Consider the following 15,996-nt stretch of genomic DNA (forward strand, 5'->3'; position numbering starts at 1 on the left):
AGCTGTGAAGCAATTGTGCTATCCACAATGCTACCGTGCTGCCCTTAAGAAGTTAATCTACACTCCATTATTCTACCCTAATCCAAAGATTAGGGTACAAAGACGTGCATGTTAGGTGGATTGGCCACGCTAAATTGCCCCTAAATTGGCAAAAATTAATTGGGTACTCTAAATTTATTTTTTTTTAAAGGTTGGGTGGGGTTGCTGTGTTACAGGGAGGTGGAGGTGTGGACTTAAGTGGGGTGCTCTTTCCAAGGGCCGGTGCAGACACGATGGGCTGAATAGCCTCCTTCTGCACTGTAAATTCTATGATTTTCCGAAGACTGAATCTTCTATAAACTAAAATTTGTACTTTTATACACATAACCTTGATTGAGTTGGATCATGAGATTAACAATTACTCCCAGGCTGTGGTGCATAATGTACTGAACATCAAATAGGATGTGCACCAGGTTTTTTTGGCACTTTGAAAAGGCAGCAAATGCCATGCCATTGGACAAATGTATACAAGCTAATGTAAATAGACTTATTCAAACCAAGAGATGGTGTGGCACAATATGGAGAACACAATGCTCAGGAAACAAAGATAGAATGAGACCACAAGAGTCCTCGTGTTTATTCCAGGGAGTGGTAGGCAGCAGGACGTTTAAATGGAGCAATCTTTTATCCAGAGATCTTTGTGACAGTAAATGTTATGAAGCTGATTCTCCAGGCAAAGCTAAAAGCCATGAGTGATCTCCAGACCTGAACAAATCAGGAACGCAAGAAAGTGTGATCTATCAATGGTCCTTAAATAATGTCACAATGGTAGGGAAGACTTTATAAGAGGTATTCCTATCATGTCTAGGCTTCTTACACCTCCCAACTTTTTTAACCTTACCTAATTTGAGTAGCAGTTAGAACTAGCCCTGGAGTCTGTCCTGGCTCGCTGTCCTGTCTAACTTAACTAACAAATGACATAACCTGGAGTTTGCAGAAAACTGTATTCTAGTATCGCCTGAAATTTGCAAAAGATGCATGCATTTTTAACTCCAGTTACATAAAATAGAATTTACAGCACTTAAACAGGCCATTAGGCCCAACTGGGTACGTGTTGATGTTTATGCTTACAACACCCCCTGCTCACTACGTCATCTAACCTTATTCTTCCATTGCTGTCACCCTCGTGTTCCTTTCAAACTTAATCTTAAAGACATCTATGGTATTCACCCAAACTGGAACATAGAGGGATGGATTCTACGTTTTAGCGGCAGAGTGTTGGCGCCGTCGTAAACGCCGGAGCGTTTTATGATGGTGTCATCTGGCCGCTAACAGCAGCGATTTCCCCAACCCACAGGGGGTCAGCACGGAGCTGGAGCGCTTCACACAGCTCCAGCTGCCGATACGGGCCCCAGCACTGCCGGCGTGGGTCTGCGTTTCCGTGCCAGACCCCACGCAACATGGCGGAGCCCGACAAGGGCCCGAGGAATATAGGCTCCCCCGGAATGAGCCGGCCGGCCGATCGGTAGCTCCTGATCGTGGGCTGGCCACCGTGGAGTTCCCCACAGAGTCGGCTCCCCTCGCCGCCCCTCCCCCACCAATACAACCCCCGCAGCCAGAACGGCGAGATCTCGCCGGATAGGGCCACACGTGAACTACGCCGGTGGGACTCGGCAGAACTCAGCGGGCATTCGGCCCGTCGAGCGCGGAGAATCACCGTGGGGTCCGCTTTCAATGGCCTCCGACCGCTGGCGCCAATTTTCCGGTGACTTGGCGGCCTGGCATCGGAACGGCGTGGCGGGATTGGTGCCCCCCCCCCCGGGCTATTCTCCGACCCGGCGCGGGTTCAGAGAATCCCACCCATGATCTCTACAGTGCAGAAGAAGGCCATTCGGCCCAATGAGTCTGCCCGGCCCTCTGAGAGTGCACCCCACCCAAGCCCACTCCCCCACTCAACCTCACCCAACCTACACATCTTTGGGCTGTGGGAGGAAACCGGGGGAAACTCACTCCAACACGGGGAGAAAGTGCAAACTCCACACGCCCACAACTACTCAAGTGACAGCAAGAATTACATTCTACCCACTCTCTGGATAAAGAAGTGTCTCCTGAATTCCCTGTTGGATTTTATTCGTGATTGCCTTAAATTTGTGCAGCTCAGAAGTTCAAACTGTCTTGGCTTCTTCCCTGTGAAACCCACTCCCCAGTTTTGAAGCCCTCATCATGTCACCTCAGAGCCTTCTCTGTTCCTGAGAAAAGACTAACAGGTGGACTTTTTGGTTATTCTGCTCGGTATTTCTTTTAATCTCTTTATTCTTTCATGGGATGTGGGTGCAGCTGGCAACGCCAGCATTTGTTACCCATCCCTAATTACCCTTGAACTGAGTTGTTAGCGCAGCCATTTCAGAGGGCGGTGAAGAGTTAAACACATTGCTGTGGATCTGTAGTAACATGTGGGCCAGACCAGGTAAGAATGGCAGATTTCTTTCCCGAAAGGACATTAGTGAACCAGATGGGTTTTTACAGCAATCGACCATGGTTTCATGATCATCATTAGACTTTTCATTCCAGAATTTTATTGAATTCAGATTTCATTATCTGCCATGGTGGGATTTGAACTTGGGTCCCTGGAACAGTGCCCTGGGTCTCAGGATTACTGGTCCAGTGATAATACCCCTGCACCACCACCTCCTTTCCTGATGGTTAGAACCACTCCGCTCTTGTAAATCATTCTCATACATCCTCCAGTACCTCTCTAACCCTTTTATGTTGAGCAGACCTGTGCACAGTAGAGATAGAGAAATACAGCACAGAACAGGCCCTTCGGCCCACGATGTTGTGCCAAACTTTTGTCCTAGGTTAATCATAGAATTTTGGACACTAAGGGCAATTTATCATGGCCAATCCACCCAACCTGCACATCTTTGGAATGTGGGAGGAAACCGGAGCACCCGGAGGAAACCCACGCACACACAGGGAGGATGTGCAGACTCCACACAGACAGTGGCCCAAGCCGGAATCGAACCTGGGACCCTGGAGCTGTGAAGCAATTGTGCTATCCACAATGCTATCGTGCTGCCCTTAAGAAGAAATTAATCTACACTCCATTATTCTACCATAATCCATGTACCTATCCAATAGCCGCTTGAAGGTCCCTAACGTTTCCGACTCAACTACTACCACAGGCAGTGCATTCCATGCCCCCCACTACTCTCTGGGTAAAGAACCTACCTCTGACATCCCCCCTATATCTTCCACCATTTACCTTAAATTTATGCCCCCTTGTAATGGTTTGTTCCACCCGGGGAAAAAGGCTCTGACTGTCTACTCTATCTATTCCCCTGATCATCTTATAAACCTCCATCAAGTCGCCCCTCATCCTTATCCGTTCTAATGAGAAAAGGCCTAGCACCCTCAACCTTTCCTCGTAAAACCTATTCTCCATTCCAGGCAACATCCTGGTAAATCTCCTTTTCCAAAGCTTCCACATCCTTCCTAAAATGAGGCGACCAGAACTGCACACAGTACTCCAAGTGTGGCCTGACCAAGGTTTTGTACAGCTGCATCATCACCTCACGGCTCTTAAATTCAATCCCTCTGCTAATGAACGTTAGCACACCTTCTTCACAGCTCTATCCACTTGTGGCAACTTTCAAAGATCTATGAACATAGACCCCAAGATCTCTCTGCTCCTCCACATTGCCAAGAACCCTACCGTTAACCCTGTATTCCGCATTCATATTTGTCCTTCCAAAATGGACAACCTCACACTTGTCAGGGTTAAACTCCATCTGCCACTTCTCAGCCCAGCTCTGCATCCTATCTATGTCTCTTTGAAGCCGACAACAGCCCTCCTCACTATCCACAACTCCACCAATCTTCGTATCATCTGCAAATTTACTGACCCACCCTTCAACTCCCTCATCCAAGTCGTTAATGAAAATCACAAACAGCAGAGGACCCAGAACTGATCCCTGCGGTACGCCACTGGTAACTGGGCTCCAGGCTGAATATTTGCCATCCACCACCACTCTCTGTCTTCTATCGGTTAGCCAGTTTGTTATCCAACTGGCCAAATTTCCCACTATCCCATGCCTCCTTACTTTCTGCACAAGCCTACAAAGGGGAACCTTATCAAATGCCTTACTAAAATCCATGTACACTACATCACTGCTTTACCTTCATCCACTTGCTCGGTCATCTCCTCAAAGAATTCAATAAAACTTGTAAGGCAAGACCTACCCCTCACAAATCCGTGCTGACTATCCCTAATCAAGCAGTGTCTTTCCAGATGCTCAGAAATCCTATCCCTCAGTACCCTTTCCATTACTTTGCCTACCACCGAAGTAAGACTAACTGGCCTGTAATTCCCAGCGTTATCCCTATTCCCTTTTTTGAACAGGGGCACGACATTCGCCACTCTCCAATCCTCTGGTACCACTCCTGTTGACAGTGAGGACGAAAAGATCATTGCCAACAGCTCTGCAATTTCATTTCTTGCCTCCCATAGAATCCTTGGATATATCCCGTCAGGCCCGGGGGACTTGTCTATCCTCAAGTTTTTCAAAATGCCCAACACATCTTCCTTCCTAACAAGTATCTCCTCGAGCTTATCAGTCTGTTTCACACTGTCCTCTCCAACAATATGGCCCCTCTTGTTTGTAAATACTGAAGAAAAATACTTGTTCAAGACCTCTCCTATCTCTTCAGACTCAATACACAATCTCCCGCTACTGTCCTTGATCGGACCTACCCTCGCTCTAGTCATTCTCATATTTCTCACATATGTGTAAAAGGCCTTGAGGTTTTCCTTGATCCTACCCGCCAAAGATTTTTCATGCCCTCTCTTAGCTCTCCTAATCCCTTTCTTCAGTTCCCTCCTGGCTATCTTGTATCCCTCCAGCGCCCTGTCTGAATCTTGTTTCTTCAGCCTTACATAAGTCTCCTTCTTTCTCTTAACAAGACATTCAACCTCTCTTGTCAACCATGGTTCCCTCACTCGACCATCTCTTCCCTGCCTGACAGGGACATACATATCAAAAACACGCAGTACCTGTTCCTTGAACAAGTTCCACATTTCACTTGTGTCCTTCCCTGACAGCGTATGTTCCCAACATCTGCACTTCAATTCTTGTCTGACAGCATTGTATTTACCCTTCCCCCAATTGTAAACCTTGCCCTGTTGCACACACCTATCCCTCTCCATTACTAAAGTGAAAGTCACAGAATTGTGGTCACTACCTCCAAAATGCTCCCCACTAACAAATCTATCACCTGCCCTGGTTCATTACCAAGTACCAAATCCAATATGGCCTCCCCTCTGGTCGGACAATCTACATACTGTGTTAGAAAAGCTTCCTGGACACACTATACAAACACTACCCCATCCAAACTATTTGATCTAAAGAGTTTCCACTCAATGTTTGGGAAGTTGAAGTCACCCATGACTACTACCCTGTGACTTCTGCACCTTTCCAAAATCTGTTTCCCAATCTGTTCCTCCACATCTCTGCTGCTATTGGGGGGCCTATAGAAAACTCCCAACAAGGTGACTGCTCCTTTCCTATTTCTGACTTCAACCCATATTACCTCAGTAGGCAGATCCTCCTCGAACTGCCTTTCTGCAGCTGTTATACTTTCTCTAATTAACAATGCCATCCACCCATCCTCCCTAATCTTGTTGAAACATCTATAACCAGGGACCTCCAACAACCATTTCTGCCCCTCTTCTATCCAAGTTTCCGTGATGGCCACCACATCGTAGTCCCAAGTACCAATCCATGCCTTAAATTTACTCACCTTATTCCTGATGCTTCTTGCATTAAAGTATACACACTTAAACCCATCTCCTTGCCTGCAAGTACTCTCCTTTGTCAGTGTTATCTTCCCCACTGCATCATTACGTGCTTTGGCATCCTGAATATCGGCTTCCTTAGTTGCTGGACTACAAATCCGGTTCCCATTCCCCTGCCAAATTAGTTTAAACCCTCCCGAAGAGTACTAGAAAACCTCCCCCCCAGGATATTGGTGTCCCTCTGGTTCAGATGCAACCCATCCTGCTTGTACAGGTCCCACCTTCCCCAGAATGCGTTCCAATTATCCAAATACCTGAAGCCCTCCCTCCTACACCATTCCTGCAGCCACGTGTTCAACTGCACTCTCTCCCTATTCCTAGCCTCGCTATCACGTGGCACCGGCAACAAACCAGAGATGACAACTCTGTCTGTCCTGGCCTTTAACTTCCAGCCTAACTCCCTAAACTTGTTTATTACCTCCACACCCCTTTTCCTACCTACGTCGTTGGTACCAATGTGCACCACGACTTCTGGCTGCTCACCCTCCCCCTTCAGGATCCTGAAGACACGATCCGAGACATCCCTGGCCCTGGCACCTGGGAGGCAACATACCTTCCGGGAGTCTCGCTCGCGGCCACAGAATCTCCTATCTATTCCCCTAACCATTGAATCTCCTATTACTATTACTATTACTACTTCGAACATATGACATAGAATTTAAGTGCAGAAGGGGACCATTTGGTCCATCGAGTCTGCAGCGACCCTTGGAAAAACAGCCCCAAACCCCACTTAAGCCCACCCTTCCACCCTATTCCCATAACCCAGTGACCCCTCCTAACGTTTTTGGACACTTAAGTGCAATTTAGCATGGCCTATCCACCTAACCTGCGCATCTTTGGACTGTGGGAGGAAACCGGAGCAGCCGGAGGAAACCCACGCAGACACGGGGAGAACGTGCAGTCTCTACACAGACAGTGATCCAAGCCAGCAATTGAACCTGGGATCCTGTAGCATGTGCTACCATGCCGAGCAGTTTCCCTCTTGCAGACAGAAGCAAATTAGCTCCTCTGGGAGGGCCAGGTGTTCTTTTGTGGCATTTCCACAGAAAAGGTGGGATGCTGAAATCGCAGAGCGATGGATCTATCCATGGGCACTCGGGAAATCCTCCTGATTTGCCACATGGTCAGTCTAATGATTATGGGATGAAGCCTTTGCTTCCAGCAGAAATCTAATGTATTTTTGCGATCTTGCAATGGAGTGCTTTCTTAACGTGCAATATTTATGAAGGAGATCATTAGTCAGGTTTATTCATTGCCTTAGTCTCATAAAATGTTCCTATTCTAAAATGGTTGAAAAATAGTGGGCTTGCATGTTTTACCGTGTGCAGTAGTAGCACATTTAGTTCAACATTTTGGCCGATTCAATTTACAGCAGTTAAGATTGAGGGCTGTATTGTATTTTTACCTGCAGACACTAGACTGCGATGAGAAAGTCACTTATCTCTTTGCATCAATGATTTCTTCAGCCTCAGAGCAGCAATGTTTATTTAAATATTTAACGGGAAATTCAGGTCTCTTTGCTCAGATGGATGGGCAAATATCACAAGTCTGTTGACCTAAACGGTTTTGTGTTGCTGTTTCCCTTACTTTTTTTGAAAATATTTTTATTCACATGTTTTGATATTTTAAACACACAACATAGCAAAGAAAAAAACAACACAAACCCCCACCACACCTCCTCCCTTAACAGCTGACGGTAACCAGCTCTTTGAAATGTACAAAGAACAATACAGCATAGGAACAGGCCCTTCAGCCCTCCACGCCTGTACTGGTCATGATACCATTCTTGGCCAAAACCCTCAGCACTTCCTACTGCTGTATCCCTCTATACCCATCCTATCCATGTATTTGTCGAAATGCTGAGAAGTTACCAGGAACGGCTGCTAGACTTGTTCCCGAATTTCTGGTTATTATCTCAAAACAAGTTGCAGACATGACGGCCAACACTTGACATTCTGGGAGGTGTGAGCTTCGCAAGTGATGAATCGAAAGGAAATTCTAAATCTAAGAACCGTCGTTTCCACAGTAGATCTATCAAAATGGGAAAAGAGGGAGGAAAAAAAGGTTAATGTTATGGACAGTGGGCTGAATTCTCCGCTTCCCGCTGCCGGCAGAGACAATTGCGATGGGGCGGATAAATAGAGCGCAAGTGGAAAATCTGCGCCTGCCGCCAATTCCGATGCCCCACTGGTGGCGGCGGCAAAGTTTGCACGCCGTGCCGTCGGACTCATGCCAAACCGTCATTTGCGTGGATTTAAATCTCATCAGCAGATTGGCTACCTCCATGCTCCACCCCTCCACGATGCTCCGCTCCTCCATGATGCTCCGCCCCTCCATGATGCTCCGCCCCTCCATGATGCTCCACCCCTCCATGATGCTCCGGCCCTCCATGATGCTCCGGCCCTCTCAGACAGACGTCACGCGAGCACTAATTGTTGGAAGTATTTATATGCTGAGACCAGACGCTGCCCATCGATTCTGGACCGACCCACTTGAACCCTCACTATCCCCACAATCCAATGACCCCTCCTAACCTTTTTGGACATGAAGGGGCAATTTAGCATGGCCAATCCACCTAACCTGCACGTCTTTGGACTGTGGGAGGAAACCAGAGCACCCGGAGGAAACCCACGCAAACACGGGGAGAACGTGCAGGCTCTGCACAGACAGTGACCCAGCGGGGAATTGAACCTGGGACCATGGCGCCATGAAGCTACCGTGCTATCCACTTGTGGTACTGTGCTGCCCTAAGTCTACCCTAATTCTGGGCCTAAAAGCTTTGGAAATCTTTGATCCAACACACAGTTCAATGCTCTTTGTGTCTCCCCATCTCAGGAGATTGCCACTGCCAAGTTCTAAGTTTAACAATGTGGAGCAGGGGCAACACGGTGGCCTAGTGGTTAGCACAACTGCCTCACGGCGCTGAGGTCCCAGGTTCGATCCCGGCTCTGGGTCACTGTCCGTGTGGAGTTTGCACATTCTCCCCGTGTCTGTGTGGGTTTCACCCCCACAACCCAAAAATGTGCAGAGTAGGTGGATTGGCCGCACTAAATTGCCCCTTAATTGGAAAAAATAATTGGGTAATCTAAATTTATAAAATAAAAATTAAAAAATAAATAAAGAAACAATGTGGGGCATCCTATTATGTGGTTGCTAGGATGGGTGCTTGACCCAGTACGGAACGAACCCATTCTCTGTTATATTCTCAATAGCCATTTGGTGAAGGAAGGATCCAGAGCAAGTCTTTAATTGGTTTATTCACAGAGTGAAACATTACAGATAAATATGTCCTGATGCCACTCAACTCCCAGGTCAGTAAGTGGCTCTTTATACTCTTTTTTGATTTTTTTTGATTTGATTTATTATTGTCACATGTATTAGTGTACAGTGAAAAGTATTGTTTCTTGCATGCTGTACAAACAACGCATACCGCACATAGGGAAGGAAGGAGAGACTGTAGAATATAATGTTACAGTTAGAACAAGGTGTAGAGAAAAGATCAACTTAATACGAGGTAGGTCCATTCGAAAGTCTGATGGCAGTAGGGAAGAAGCTGTTCTTGAGTCGGTTGGTACGTGACCTCAAATTTTGTATCTTTTTCCTGACAGAAGAAGGTGGAAGAGAGCATGTCCGGAGTGTGTGGGGTCCTTAATTATGCTGACTGCTTTTCCGAGGCTGCAGGAATTGTAGACAGAGTCGATGGATGGGAGGCTGGTTTGCGTGATGGACTGAGCTATATTCACGACCTTGTGTAATTTCCTGCGGGCTTGGGCAGAGCAGGCTCCATACCAAGCTGTGATACAACCGGAAAGAATGCTTTCTATGGTGCATCTGTAGAAATTGGTGAGAGTTTGAATAAACAAATAAACAAATTTTTGAATAAAGAAATGATCCGTAAATTAAAAATGTCAGGGAAGACAGCCACTGTAACCAAAACGAAGGCCGGGATTTTCAGTGCTAACCACTGCGTTACAGTACCACCCATGGTTTACTTGACGGAAGGCAGATTGTCGTAATTAACTGGGCAGTTAAGGGCTTCATTGGACTCGAGGGCTGGCTGCCCATAACCCCCACTCTTTTCCCCCTCCCCCCCCAATATTTTGGGAACGAGTTGGGGATGGTCGGGACGGAGGTCAGCTGAGCACCCAACATATTTCACCTGCAACTGCAACCCTCCCCACAGCGGAAGACACACTCAACAGCGCAGTGGCTAGCTCAGCTGCATCACAGCGACAGGGTCCCAGGTTCGATTCCCGGCTTGGGTCACTGTCTGTGCGGAGTCTGCACGTTCTTCCCCTGTCCGCGTGGGTTTCCTCCGGGTGCTCCGGTTTCCTCCCACAAGTCCCGAAAGACGTGCTGTTAGGTGAATTGGATATTCTGAATTCTCCCTCGGTGTACCCGAACAGGCGCCGGAATGTGCCGACTAGGGGCTTTCTCATTAACGTCATTGCAGTGTTAATGTAAGCCGACCTGTGACAATAAAAGATTATTATTATTATTATTAAAATCCAGCCCACAAATACACATTGCGAAACCTGCAAGAGACACCCGATCCTTCACGTTAAACAAACCTTTACTGTAATCATAAGATTAGTATTGCTCCATCACAAAAGCTGTTCACTGTTGCATTTGAAAGTGAAGGAAAGCAACAGAGACTTATACAGAATAAATCTATTCGTAACTAATTGGCAGGGGAATTAAATCTGTCAAGAATTACAGCTCACGAGAGCTGTGGTGTGGAGAGGTTGTAAAGATTTGACTCCTTCATAGTGGTCGCAATTCAGTCCTATTATTGGATCACAAATAATTGCCACAATGTTTCCCCTTTTACTGGATTAGGAGTGACTAGAAAATCGATACTTCCAGAAGTACTGTATCTGCAGTTTCAGTTGTCCTGTCGATTTATGGAGTATTGCAGTGGCCGGCACTACCCCTGTGACCTTGCCATCTCATATGGCCTCTCTTCCAATCATGTCAATCACCGACAAGGCCATCTCTGACCAATTCCAAACATTGCTCACCACTCCCATCCCCTTCCAAACCTTCTGCCTCAGTCCCGAGAAACAATACTCTCATCTGCAATGACATTTGCAAATTCCCTTCTTCTCCTGCTCTGGCCCTCCGATTGCCACAATAGTTCACTCAATTATATCCTCGGCTCTGCCTTTGGTGCGCTCGACCCTGGCAAAACCCATGCCCCAAGCTGTGCAATTTTCCTGCGGAGCACACGGCCCTTGCCCCACCCTGCAGCTGGGGTACACCACGCTGCCAGCCTTGTCAGGGTCCACCTTGCCTCCCTCGGCCTTCCCTCTGCCTCCCACTGTTAGTTCTCTACCTCCACCCCCTAACCTCTCTACCAGGCATCACCAGCCCTTGCCCTTCCCCACTCAACTCCTCGCACAGACTTCCACATTGCACCACCCCTCCACAACATCCACCCCCCCCCCCCGCCCGCCTCCCCCCCCCCCCCCCCCCCCCCCCCGCATCACCCACTCCCAGTCGAACTTTGGACCTTCATTGCAGTGGCTGCATGAGTGTATTCGAGTCAGCCATTGGTGTGTGGCACCAGGGTTGGGGGACAAAGGAGAGCCTTGTACTCCCAAGCGACAGGCGCTGTACTGATCGGAGTTGGTGATGTGTTGTTCACCCTGGGGTAACACGGGCTGCACACGATGCAGTTAAATGATCAAGTGTACACCAAACGGAGGCGTTGGTTCAATATAAGATTTATTGAACGTCAGTAACGAAACACACAGCTGCCTGTGGGTTGACTCTCTACTACTCTAAGTAAACTAACATTAACTATCTAGACCAGGCTCAGCTCTGATCCATGAGTAGAAGGTGTTGAATGATTTGTACACCCTGACTGTCACTACAGTTGTCACCAGTAGAAAGAGACAGAGTGCTGATGCCTCTGTGTTTTATAGTGGGAAGCCCCCCTCTGGTGTTCTGTGTGTTGATTGGCTCACCTGGGTGTCTGTCACTGCCTGCTTTCACCTCATGATGTGCATGGGTGCATGTGCATGACAGGTGACACAGGTGGTGTCCATGGGTCCAGCAGCACGATGCCGTCCGTGAAGACCTACTCAGCACGGAGAGGGAGGGTAATAACCGGTCTGCCCTGGCAGGCAGCCCATCAGGAGGAGTGCAGGACTATGGCAGGTAGGCTTTGCATGTTGTACTCAGCTCCACGCTGCTGGGGAACTGAGGGCCGTCTTGAGCATGCCAGTCTTTATCAAGCGGGTTTGATGCCAACGTGATTCCCCACTGGCGTATCGTAAAGTTGGAAGGCCTGACAGGATGCCGGTGGGAGCTGTTTTAATGAACCTTTATGAGATGCAAATGGCGTTTGTGCCGCCTCCCAGTGGGAAGAGTGACCCACCATTAACCAGCCATTGGGAGAATTGATATGCTTTTTTTTTGCCAACGGGTGTTCCAGTTTCTTGCCTCTCCCAGATTCTCCATGCATGTCGGTCACTAAAGCTGTCATGGGTGGATTGGGAGAATTCTGCCCAAAGTAACCCATCATTATCAGAGTACAGGGCTGGATTCACTGTTTTTGAGGCAAAGTGCCGATGCCGGCGTGGGAACTGTGGCATTTTACAACACCAAAATCGGTGTCGACCCCTCACCCATCGTGCATCCGGTGTGGGCTTAGCAGCCGCGCCGGGTAAAGCTCCCGGCTCCCATGTCAAAAACAGCCGGAGAATAGCCAGCTCCGTGGCCGCGCATTCACATGGCGACGTCCTGCAGCGGTCACACCGTAAAACATGGTGCCGTCCTTGCGCGGATCCAACCTGCCAAATACTGCCGACCCAGCAACCCCCCACCAGTACCCTCAGCTCTTGCGAACCTCACCCCCCGGTCAGCAGCACAGCTTCCGGCCGACTGTGGCAGCGCTGGACACAGTCCGCAGCTGCCACGTCGGGTTCCCGACCGCTGAGACCCACTCGTTCCCCGCATGGTCGGGAACTCGGCCCATCGGGGACGGAGATTCGGGGAAGGGCCTTCAAATGACGCAAAGCGACGCAATTACGGTATTTCGGAAGAGCGGAGGATAGAAAACCGGAGTCAAACCGGCGCCGGCTACGATTTGGACATCGGAAGGGATTCTTCGCCCGATCACTGATTACGATATCAGCGTCGTGCAACGGCGAATCCCGCCCCAGATGCATGGATGAGTTGAAATTTCAAACCATTGTTATAATCGTAAAACTGGTCTTCATCTTTTTCTTTACAGATATTATAGAATTTACAGTGCAGAAGGAGGCCATTCTGCCCATCGAGTCTGCACCGGGTCTTGGAAAGAGCACCCTACCCAAAGTCAACACCTCCACCTTATCCCCATAACCCAGTAACCCCACCCAACACTAAGGGCAATTTTGGACACTAAGGGAAATTTATCATGGCCAATCCACCTAACCTGCACATCTTTGGACTGTGGGGGGAAACCGGAGCACCCGGAGGAAACCCACGCAGACACGGGGAGGATGTGCAGATTCCACAAAGACAGTGACCCAAGCTGGAATCGAACCTGGGACCCTGGAGCTGTGAAGCAATTGTGCTATCCACAAGGCTACCATGCTGCCCTTAACCAAGGGCAGCAACCAAGATGATTGAAGGAGGCCAAGAGAATAGGATTACTTCCCTTCTTTATAGTCGCACAATTAATATTTCAAGGCTTTCTTTCTGATGTTGGGTTGTAGTCCCACCCTACATCAAAACTAACACATTAATCCCAACATTGCACAGCAAATTGATTTGGTACATGTCAACTGGCTCTCTGTAACTCTTGTTTGAGCCTAGCATTAGAAAGTTGCCAATTTATTTTCCATCGCAGTGCCTCAATGCCCACCCACAGAAAGGCAATACATTTTCAGAAGCATCCTGCCCAAGTAAATTGTCATGAAGATCTTTACAAGTTCTAAGTGGGATCAACCACACAGGTTGTCTTCATCAATAACCAAATTAAAAGCTGTTAGTCAAATTATATAGGTGGACAGCAGTTTTCTAAATGGCCGTTATTTCATCTGTTACAACACTTAATGAAATTAGTTGATTTGTTGTGCAGCCTCACGCCAGATCAGTGGACACAAATATAATTTGGAAGAGCAAGCACAATTGCCTTCCGTGAGTCAGTAGTCTGTGTTTACAATGGTATAAATAAAATCCACAAAACCACAGATCAGTTCCTCGGGGAAATTACTCAGAATAGTGAAAGCATATCTTTGATAGGTGCAGGGTAATAATAAACCACCACGTCCATTCAAACAGGGGATCCTGGTCAAGGAAAAATGTATTTTTTGTTCTTTTGATGACAACAGCAAAGCGACAATGGACGGATGGATGGCAAAGCAGGGTTTTGTGCAATCCAAACCACACAGAAATGATTGGGCTCAAATTAAATTGCTTGGTCTCCCTTTACAAAATTCCACAGAAGTCCACAGATTCTGTCCCTGTATGGTGGGCAGCACGGAATGAGCCACACATATTTAAAATGTGGCATTATCAGTGCATACAATGCTTTGCAGTACTCCTTTGAGTAATACGTGGCTGTTACAGCTTTCACATTGTTGGCGTGGGGCAGAATTCTCCCATTATGTGACTGTGAGCAGGGGGTGGCATTCTCTTAGCCCGGGGCCGGGCCGGAGAATCGCGGGACAAGCGTGAATCACACCACGCCGCCTCGACGTCGGGTCGCGATTCTCCGGAGAATCGGCCCCATTGGCGCTGGAGTGGTCGGTGCGGCGCCGGTTGGGGGCCACTCTACCCGGCCCTCCTGCCGATTCTCGGCCCAACCATCGCAAAAAACCAGAGTCCCGCCGGCACCGTCCACACCTGCTCTCACCTGGTGGGACCTCGGCGTGGAAGGGTCCAGGGGCGGTGGGGAGGGGGGGGGGTGGATCGACCCCGGTGGGGAGGGGGGGGGGCTCCGTTGTGGCCTGGCCCGCGATCGGGGCCCACTGATCGGCGGGCCGGCCTCTCGGGCTGGGGGCCTCCTTTCTCCCGCGCCGGGCCCTTCAGCCCTACGCCATGTTGCATCGGGGCCGGCGCCGAGAAGGGAGCCACTGCGCATGCGCGCATTGGCGCCGGTGCCATTGTGCATGCGCGGACCCCGCGGCGCCCAGTTGACGCCAGGATCAGCAGCTGGAGTGGCGTGAACCTCTCCAGTACCATGCTGGCCCCCTATAGGGGCCAGTATTTCTGATCCTGAGGCCATGTTGACGCCGTCGAGAAACGTGACAGCGTTTCCGATGGCATCAACACTTACCCTCAGGATCACAGAGTCCCGCCCAGGATTCTACATTTCAGAGACTGACAGTGGAATTTTCCATCGGCGGAATTCTCCAGTCCACCAGCAACCCTCCCATGCCTACGGGTTTCCCGACGCCGTGAGGTGGCCTCAATGGGGGAACACCATTTGTCCAGCTGTGGGAACAGAGAATCCAGCTGCTAGCATGGTCGCACCACGCCAAATAATGCAGCTGGCGGGACCCGGGAAATCCCACTGTAAGTTTTGCTAGAACATAGAACATACAGTGCAGAAGGAGGCCATTTGGCCCATCGAGTCTGTAACGACTGTAGCCACCTAAGATGGACACTGGGCTACAAAATGGAGAACTGCTAAGGCTGCAGGGAAAAACCAGTCTTAGCAAGGACAAGCAGTTTGCAGAAGACTAATTAGCATTCTGCACGTACAGAAACCAGTTTGTGGCCAGGTGCAGAGTCTCAGCCAAAGGTGTAAATGGCAACAAGATCTACATAGTAATGAGGTGATCCAGATCCAGACCCCACACAATAGAAACATTTAAGTATGAATGGATACTTTTGAGTAGACGCCCAGACAGAACGGCACCACTGTATCCAACACAAAGAACCATAGGGACAGCCCACCCATCGAGGGGCGACCCTCAGATTGGGGGGTTTGGAAGATATCGATTGGGAAAGGCCCAATCGATACATGGCAGGTAAAAGGCCCGCCCCGAAGGGGCACGGACTTCTAGGGACTATAAGAATAGACCCCGCACATGGCTCGGTCTGTTGCTTCCAGACTCCGGCCCAGACTTGTTACATCGCATCCTGACTCCAGTTTCAGCACCGGCCGTTGAGCATCAGCCATCGAACTGTAAGTGCCAATACAACGATCGCTACGTGATCCAGAC

At 49.0% G+C, this 15,996-nt stretch overlaps 1 protein-coding gene across 3 annotated transcripts in view; it reads left to right on the forward strand.

The window, feature by feature from the left end:
- Nucleotides 1–15,996, forward strand: part of met (MET proto-oncogene, receptor tyrosine kinase) — a 190,100-nt gene that overhangs the window by 25,741 nt on the left and 148,363 nt on the right. Inside the window, exon 1 of one of the 3 annotated variants that reach the window (XM_038780788.1) lies at nucleotides 9,658–9,676. The exons of the other annotated variants lie outside the window; for them this stretch is intronic. The gene's annotated coding sequence lies outside the window, so the exon portion shown is untranslated. Of the gene's footprint in view, nucleotides 1–9,657; nucleotides 9,677–15,996 lie in introns of those variants that run through there. 3 annotated transcript variants of the gene reach the window in all.

The sequence above is a fragment of the Scyliorhinus canicula genome, chromosome 20, assembly GCF_902713615.1.
Source record: "Scyliorhinus canicula chromosome 20, sScyCan1.1, whole genome shotgun sequence".
NCBI classification, from domain to species: domain Eukaryota; kingdom Metazoa; phylum Chordata; class Chondrichthyes; order Carcharhiniformes; family Scyliorhinidae; genus Scyliorhinus; species Scyliorhinus canicula.